Source organism: Belonocnema kinseyi, chromosome 2 (genome assembly GCF_010883055.1).
Source record: "Belonocnema kinseyi isolate 2016_QV_RU_SX_M_011 chromosome 2, B_treatae_v1, whole genome shotgun sequence".
Classification (NCBI taxonomy): Eukaryota; Metazoa; Arthropoda; class Insecta; order Hymenoptera; family Cynipidae; genus Belonocnema; species Belonocnema kinseyi.
This window is the reverse complement of record NC_046658.1, coordinates 163,071,157-163,079,057: the sequence shown is the minus strand read 5'-3', so window position 1 is coordinate 163,079,057 and position 7,901 is coordinate 163,071,157. Positions and strand designations below refer to the sequence as shown.

The 7,901-nt window shown below is 34.4% G+C and overlaps 1 protein-coding gene across 2 annotated transcripts in view; it reads right to left on the bottom strand.

Annotated features, from left to right (window-relative positions):
• The window catches only part of LOC117167204 (glutamate decarboxylase), a 710,722-nt gene that overhangs the window by 404,348 nt on the left and 298,473 nt on the right, over positions 1-7,901 (bottom strand). The window lies entirely within an intron of this gene.

Below are 7,901 nucleotides of genomic sequence, written 5' to 3'. Positions count from 1 at the left end.
GAGCATCCTCCATACAGCCCAGATTTGTCACCCTGTGACTATCATTTGCTTGCGCCCATGAAAGATGCACTTGGAGGATTGCGATTTGACAACGATCAAGATATTGAGGAATTCGTGCGCAATTGGTTGATGACTCGACTTTAAAGTTTCCACGAGCAAGGAATTAACAAGCTTCCAAACCGCTGGAAAAAATGTGTAGAGCGTGAAGGAGACTATGTAGAAAAATAATCAATAGTATTTTTGTATTGTTTTATAAATAAATAAATATTAAAAAAGAATTCCGATTAATATTTGATTCACCCTCGTATAATTCCCCACACCGACGCCCCGTACCGCGTCTACGTTTATAATATCTTTGCCTACACGCCTCAATTTTCCCCTAGATGCAAAACGTAGGGCAGAGCCCAGGGATTTTCTCGTCACACAGGCCATACAAAAAATTTTCTGCACAAGACAAGTGACTAAGCTAACCTTATGGATTTTTAGCCGCTAAATCCAAATTTGACCTTAGAATTTCTCCTACACGTCTCAGTTTCCCCCTAGATGCAAAAAGTAGGGAAAAGTTTAGGGATTTCTGGTCACACATGTCATACAAAAAATTTGTCTGCACGAGACAAGTGACTAGGCTACCCTTATGGATTTTGAGCTGTTGAATCCAAATCTGGCATTACAATTTCTCTTACGCGTCTGAGTTTCCCCCTAGATAAAGAAAATAATGAAAACCCTAGGGAGGACCCAGTGGGTACAGAATTTGGCGACGTCTTTACGACATCGTTAGGACATCTTTACGACATCGCAAAGACAGCCAAACGACATGGAATTAGGATGTCGTGAAGTTGCCGTAACGATGTCGTAAAGACGTCGCCAAATTTTATGCCCACTGGGGACTTGCAGGTTATTTTGACAATACCAGTATACGCGAAAACAGGCACCTCGATATTATATTCTTACGTTCAACTACTTGTAGAGACTTTATTTGCATGCAGAAATTCTTCATTGTTCCTTCTATTTCCCGTAAGTTAAGTAATTCTAAGGAAATAGAAGGGCTTTCTCAGATTATATAGATTTCCACGGGAAAAAATAACAAAAAACTAAAATCCTTTACAGTTTGGCGTGCGAAATCAGTCACTTGTCCCTTGCAGACAACTTTGTTTGGGTGGGCCTGTGTGACCAGAAATTCCGGAGGCTTTTCCCTACATTTTGCATTCACAGATAAATTGGAACAAACCGTAAAAATGTGGGTTTCTGCATCAAGGGGAAAACTGAGACGTGTACGAGAAGTTCTGAGGCCAGATTTGGATTCAGCGACTCAAAATCCATAAGGATAACCTAATCACTTGTCTTGTGCAGACAAATTTTTTGTATGGCCTGTGTGACGAGAAAATCCCTAGGCTTTTACCTACTTTTTGAATCTAGGAGAAAAGTGAAACGTGTAAGACAAGTTCTGAGGCCATATTCAGATTCAGCGACTAAAAATTCATAAGGGTAGCATAGGCACTTGTCTCGTGCAGACATCTTTTTTTTGTGGGTCTGTGCAATTAAAAGGTGTAATTTATATTACTGTGATATTCATTTCTCTATAATAGTATCGAGTGATTGAACCAAAAATTTTTTGTGTGGAAAATATACATTTTGACGATATCTTTACGTATTTTGATTATAACAATTGTAAAAATTCATTTTCACTCTTTTATTATATAGTTCTCTGTTTCATTTACTTTTGTTTACAAAACCCAAAAAAAAATCGTGCTGATAAAAAAGGACAAACCATATATTTGTTTATGAAATTTGTTTACAACAAATGTTTTGTTTATTAAATCAAGAAGTGAAAGTTATAACAATTTAAAAACCTTATTTTTGAAACATTTAATTAAAATCGTTCTACATTATTTAAAAAATATTCAACATAAGGTGTGCGAGTTATAAAATATAATTGTTAAAATTATAAATGTGTTACTTATAGTACAAAAATGCAGAACAAAAAAGAATACAAGATAAATTTCCTCATAAATAGATTTTTAAATTCAAATTAAATTATTTACAAAAATGTTCATATAAATAATGCCAAATGTTCTTTTCTTTTGCTATTATTGTTTAGTAAGTGTTATATGAGAGCAAACACTGAGTGAAAAGATATTTGCCAACGAATTAGAACTAATAATATCTGTTCAGTTTATGGTGTGGAAGTTATTATATTTAATAAATAGCTCGCATAATTTTTATTGAAACATAAAAAATATGCTTTCTGCAGAGAAACATTGAATTTAAACAAAAGTATTCGAAAACAAAAATAAATTTCTATTTGTTCTTACAGAACGCAGTTCACAGACAGGCAAGTTTTCTAATAGCGAACATAATCCTGGACTTTCTGCTTCTGCCAGGCAACATTCTCCTGACCGGATTTCTACAGCAGATCCTTCTTTACGTGCCAGATCCAGGTCTCCTGCTAGCAGGCCTCTATCTACTAAAATACTTGGTTATTCACTTAAACAACTTGGCTATATTCGGCTCATTTCCCGCAGAAATAAGAACCTGCAATTCGAATTTCGAATTTACAGTTTTGAAGCTGGTAAACTAATTAATTGGAGAACAGCTGGAAAAGGCTATAGACCCGTGCCAACCCAAGAACATATTGTACTCTCAGCAGCCAATGGTGACATTTTTGCAATTTTAGAGTACAGCGGGGTTCTCCGTGGTATATATAGGAGAGATAGATTACATTCGCGGATAAAGATAAATATGATCAGCGGGCAAATTGATAATTTGACTCCAGATGATAAAAGAGATTGTCCAGTAGGCGAAACCCACCCAATCTTCCCAAACAGTTTCATTAAAGTTTTTTCAAATTACGATTCACTACATTCAAAACAGAATCCCAATGGCGAAAGTAATTCTGGATCTTCTTCTTCTGTCAGACAACATTCACCTGACGCAACATCTCAGGAACCTCTTCTTCGTGCTAGGTCCGTGTCTCCCCCGGGCAGGCCTCCTTCTGATCAAGTACTTGGATGTAAAATAGATCAACTTGGATATATTAGGATTTTCCCACGTACAAATCAGAATCAGCTATTTGAATTTCGAAGATATATTTTTCCTACTGATAAACCAATTCGAATGCGAACAGATAAGAGGGTCTACGTTTTTGGGGCAACCCAAGAATATATTGTATTATCCACATCTACTGGTGACGTTTTTGCTATATTGGATTATCGTGGGATTTTTCGTGGAATATATAGGACAGATGCAAGTCGTCGGCGAGTGAAAATAAATATGATAAGCGGCGAAATTAATAATTTAACTCAAGAGGAAACAAGAGATTGTCCAGTAGGGAAAACCCACCCAATCTTCCCAAACAGTTTTATTAAAGCTTCTGCAAACTACGATTCACTACAGTCCGAACAGAATCGCACTGGTGAACGTAATTCTGGTTTCTCTTTTGTTGCTAGACAACATTCACCTGACCGGACTTCACGTCAGGATCCTCATTTTTCTGTTAGGCCTAGGTCTCCTCCGGGCAGGCCCCCTTCTCATGCCGTACTTGGATATTCACTTTCAAAACTTGGATATATTCGACTAATTCCTAAGGCAAATCCAAACCGGCTATTTGAATTTCGAAGATACGTTATACCTGCCAATAAGCCAATTCGATTTCAATCAGCACATATCTATATGCCTGTGCCAAACCGAGAACATATTGTATTATCAACGTCCAATGGTGACGTTTTTGCAATCCTGGAGTATACTGGGATTCTTCGTGGAATATATACGACAAATAACAGTCATGTGAGAATGAAAATAAACATTATAAGCGGAGTAGTTGAAAAAATGATCGCGATTGAAATGAGTGAATGTCATGTAGGCGAAAAGTACCCCATCTTCCCACGTTGGTTTAATGAAGTTCTTGCGGATACAGATTCTCTGCAGCATGTATATTCTTAATTCGAAAGAAAAAAGATCAAATAAAATATCATATATTTATAATCCGTAGTCGGATCAAAATTAAATTAAGAGATATAAATGATAATGTATTATGATTATCAAGGCTTGGTTCCTGTTATATTTTGCTAATCCCCATAAGGTCACTCAAATTTTTTGCGAATAGTTAAAATTCGGAGAGTTACACGATTTTCAGTTCTTCGAACCGAGTTTTTTGAAAACACAGTATCGCTAACAACGCTAGCAGAATTTTATTGAAAGGTTTAGTACTTTCACAATGATTCGTTATGAACAAACGACATATTTCGGGTTCCAATCGCACAAAAACCTTGAAGTTTTTGCCGACGTTTAATGAACTTTGCAATGCACTTCTTCAGATCTAACCTGAAACTGAGTTATCAGGTTATATTGTTCTAATGTATACTCTACGGTAGCTCTGATTGGCCAGAGCGTCTCAACGTAAAGACTGGCGTATCCTGATAAGTCAACCACACCTTTTTTTTTAATCCGGGAGGACGGAAAGCCAAATCGGATTGGTATTTTATCCATTGTCCCTATTAAGGTTATTAGTGTTTTTTAAGGTTTCGATTTCTGATCTATGTTTTCTTAGGAAAATATTCTGATTTTCACGATGGCGTTTGTTTTGTCATAATGTAGCGTATAATTTATGAGAATTCGAAAGCAATTAATAATCAAACAAAAATCTTAAAAGTAGTACAGAAAAATCAGATCAAAATATATGATTGAATTTGGAACTCAAAAATGTACTTTTGTTTTTTTTATACACATATTTTGATTGCTTATGATATTGTGCATTGACAGCGAAATTAAAGAAACATTTGATGCATCGAAGATATTAATTTTTCAGGGCAAACAGGTAGCCTCATTATCCTAGCGCTCATACAGGCACACTGGTGTGAAATCAAATGCTAATATTCATTAAATATTTTGTATTTAAATTGCAAATGATTTGCAGAATAGATTTTTGAACTTCTATTGCTTAAAGTTGTATATTGATGTAAAAAAATTAACAAATGTTGATCATTTTCTTGTTATTCTATTATTTGGTAAACAGCTTCCCTACTCTTATCTTTTGGATCCGATGCGCGGTTGTATGTGCAGGCGAAAAGTAATTGATAAGTGACATTATTTATTATAAAAATTGCTAATTGCAAATAAAATTGTTATTTGAAGGAATTAACATACATTTCGTATTATTTGTCTTGACCTCACGAATATTAAAAGATTCCTTTCGTTGCCAAGATTTTAAGAGGTTTGATAAATTTTGATTACATTTTAAAGGCTTTTATCAAACGTAAAAGAATAATTTTATCATATTTGAATAAATTTTAAAGCACTTAACCAAATTTTATGGGATTTTATGAATAATGCAGATCGAATGTTTCATTATATGAAAAAAGTATATAACATAACTAAGAAAATAAGGATTTTTTAGAGATATATTTTTGATGTTATTTTAAATTGCGAACCTGAAGTAATTTTCTTACTGAATGTAAGATAAATGCAGAAACAATTTAAAATTTCATTTTTAAGGGCAGTTTATAATGAGGTGATTTCCGACTATATAATAGAGTTATATTCAATTGAGGAAATGTACTTGTAAATAATTCTCGAAAGCGCTTGTTAAGTTTAAATTTAAAAGAACTTCGCTCTATAAATAATTAATTTCCGACTCTTCAGGAGAATGACCAATCAATTCATGTTAATGAAATTAATGAGAATCGGGAATGAGTGAGGAATATGCGAAAAATCTTTGAGAGCTTCATTATTGTCTCTGAATCACTCGTCCAGCCTGGACCTAATATTTTTGTGTCGTTTAAAATTTTAACGCGTGCCAAGGTTTTAGCTTATATGTTGTAAATGTCTCTTCGAATGCCACATTTTAACTGATCAACAAACCGTATAATTTAAAGGTATTTATCATTTAATGCAACTTTCAATCAGCGTTGATGGCAATGAATCATGTGTAAAAAAGGAATCGAGTTTAAAACGTGGGGATACGAATTATGTTTAAGTGTGGCTTTATTTTGGACGTGATTTCTCTTCAGATGATTTGTTACCATCTCTTAGAATTTGAAAATTTGACGGATAGTGAAAACCTAAGATCTTTGATAATGCCTTTTCAAAAGGTCCTGAACAATCAGGATAGGTTTCCTGGTTTCCTTTTAACCGCATCTCCAATTTGAATATCAGCCTCATGCTACACCTCAACGGTTTTTCTCTACTGAAAGATGTGTCGGATATTCTCCTGAACAAAATAAGTACACGAATCGTTTGTGAATAACATCGTCCTTGGTATACTATTGACATTTATTTTAATTTATTTATATGGTTTCTTTTAATCTGGAACATATATGTTCGGAATGGATGGATGATTTGGAATGTCTGTGGAATGTATTTTACTAGTCTTGACTTTAGCGTTTAAGTCTGTAGCACCTTGAACGATTTATGACATTTATGTCTTCCATGTTCTTTCTTTTATTGAATATATTTTGTTTTAATCGCTACACTAACTTGTAAAAATTATTTAATCTAAAAGTTATGATTATCTGCAGTCGACGTATTATTAATCCGATTGAAAAATATCTAAACTAAAAATAATTTTTGTTTTCAAATCCTAAATCAAATCAGAATTTACGTTACTGGCAACTTCATCGAATTCACAGTATTTTCTGTGCAGGCTTATAAAACATCGTGGCATCGTGGCTCTATAATTTTCATTGGATACTCTCTGATCCAAATTAATCATTCAAGAATTAATTTTCAAAGCTAAATATGACAATAATTAGCTGAATTTGACTAGGGTATGTTAAATTTTGAAATCATTGCTTATTAAGTTTTGTTTGACAGCCAAAATTCACCTGACCAAAGTTCTACAGAAGAGCTTTGATTTCGTGCCAGGTCAAGGTCTCCTGCTAGCAGGCCTCCTACTATTGAAATACTTCATTATTATATATTAGCGTATAACGGGGTTCTTTATGGAATATATAGGAGAGATAGATATCATTCGCGAATGTAAATAAATATGATCAGCGGGGCAATTGATAATTTGACTTCAGATGATAAAAGGATTGTCCAGTAGGCGACAGGTACCCAATATTACCAACCAGTTTTTTTAAAGCTTTGCAAATAAAGATTCACTAAATTCCAAGCATGATACCAATGGCAAAAGTAATTCTGGATCTTCTTCTTCCGACAGACAACATTCACCTTATCTGTCATCTTCTCAGGAACCTCTTCTTCATGAAAGGTCCGTGGCTTCCCTGGGTGAGCTTCCCTCTGATGGAGTACTTGGATTGACAATAAAACAACTTGTATATTTTAGGCATATTTTTAGCACAAATCAGAACCAGCGATTTGAATTTCGAAGATATGTTTTTCCTACTGATAAAGCAATTCGAATCCGAATAGAACCACTACATGTCTGGGACAACCCAGGAATATATTGTATTCACAACACCCAGTGGTGACGTTTTTGCTATATTGGATTATAGGGGCATTCTTCGTGGAATATATAAGGCAGATCCAACTCATCGGCAAGTGAAAAATAAATATTCTAAGAGGCGCAATTAATATTTCGACTTAAAATGAAATAACGGATTGTCCAGTAGAAAAATATCACCCAATCTTTCCAAACACTTTTGGTAAAACTTTTGCAAATTACGATTCACTAGAGTCTAAACAGTAAACGTAATTTTTATTTTTCTTCTGTTGCCAGAAAATTATCACCTAAACGGACTTCCTTCTCATGAAGTACTGGGATATTCACTTGCAAAACGTGGATATAGTCGACTTATTCCTCAAGCCAATTCGAACCGGCAATTAAAATATGGAGAATACGTTATACATGCTAATAAACGAATTCGGTTGCAATGATGACATATCTATGTGCTTGTGCCAAAACAATAATATTCTTGGTAATCCGCAGTTGGCATACAATTTAA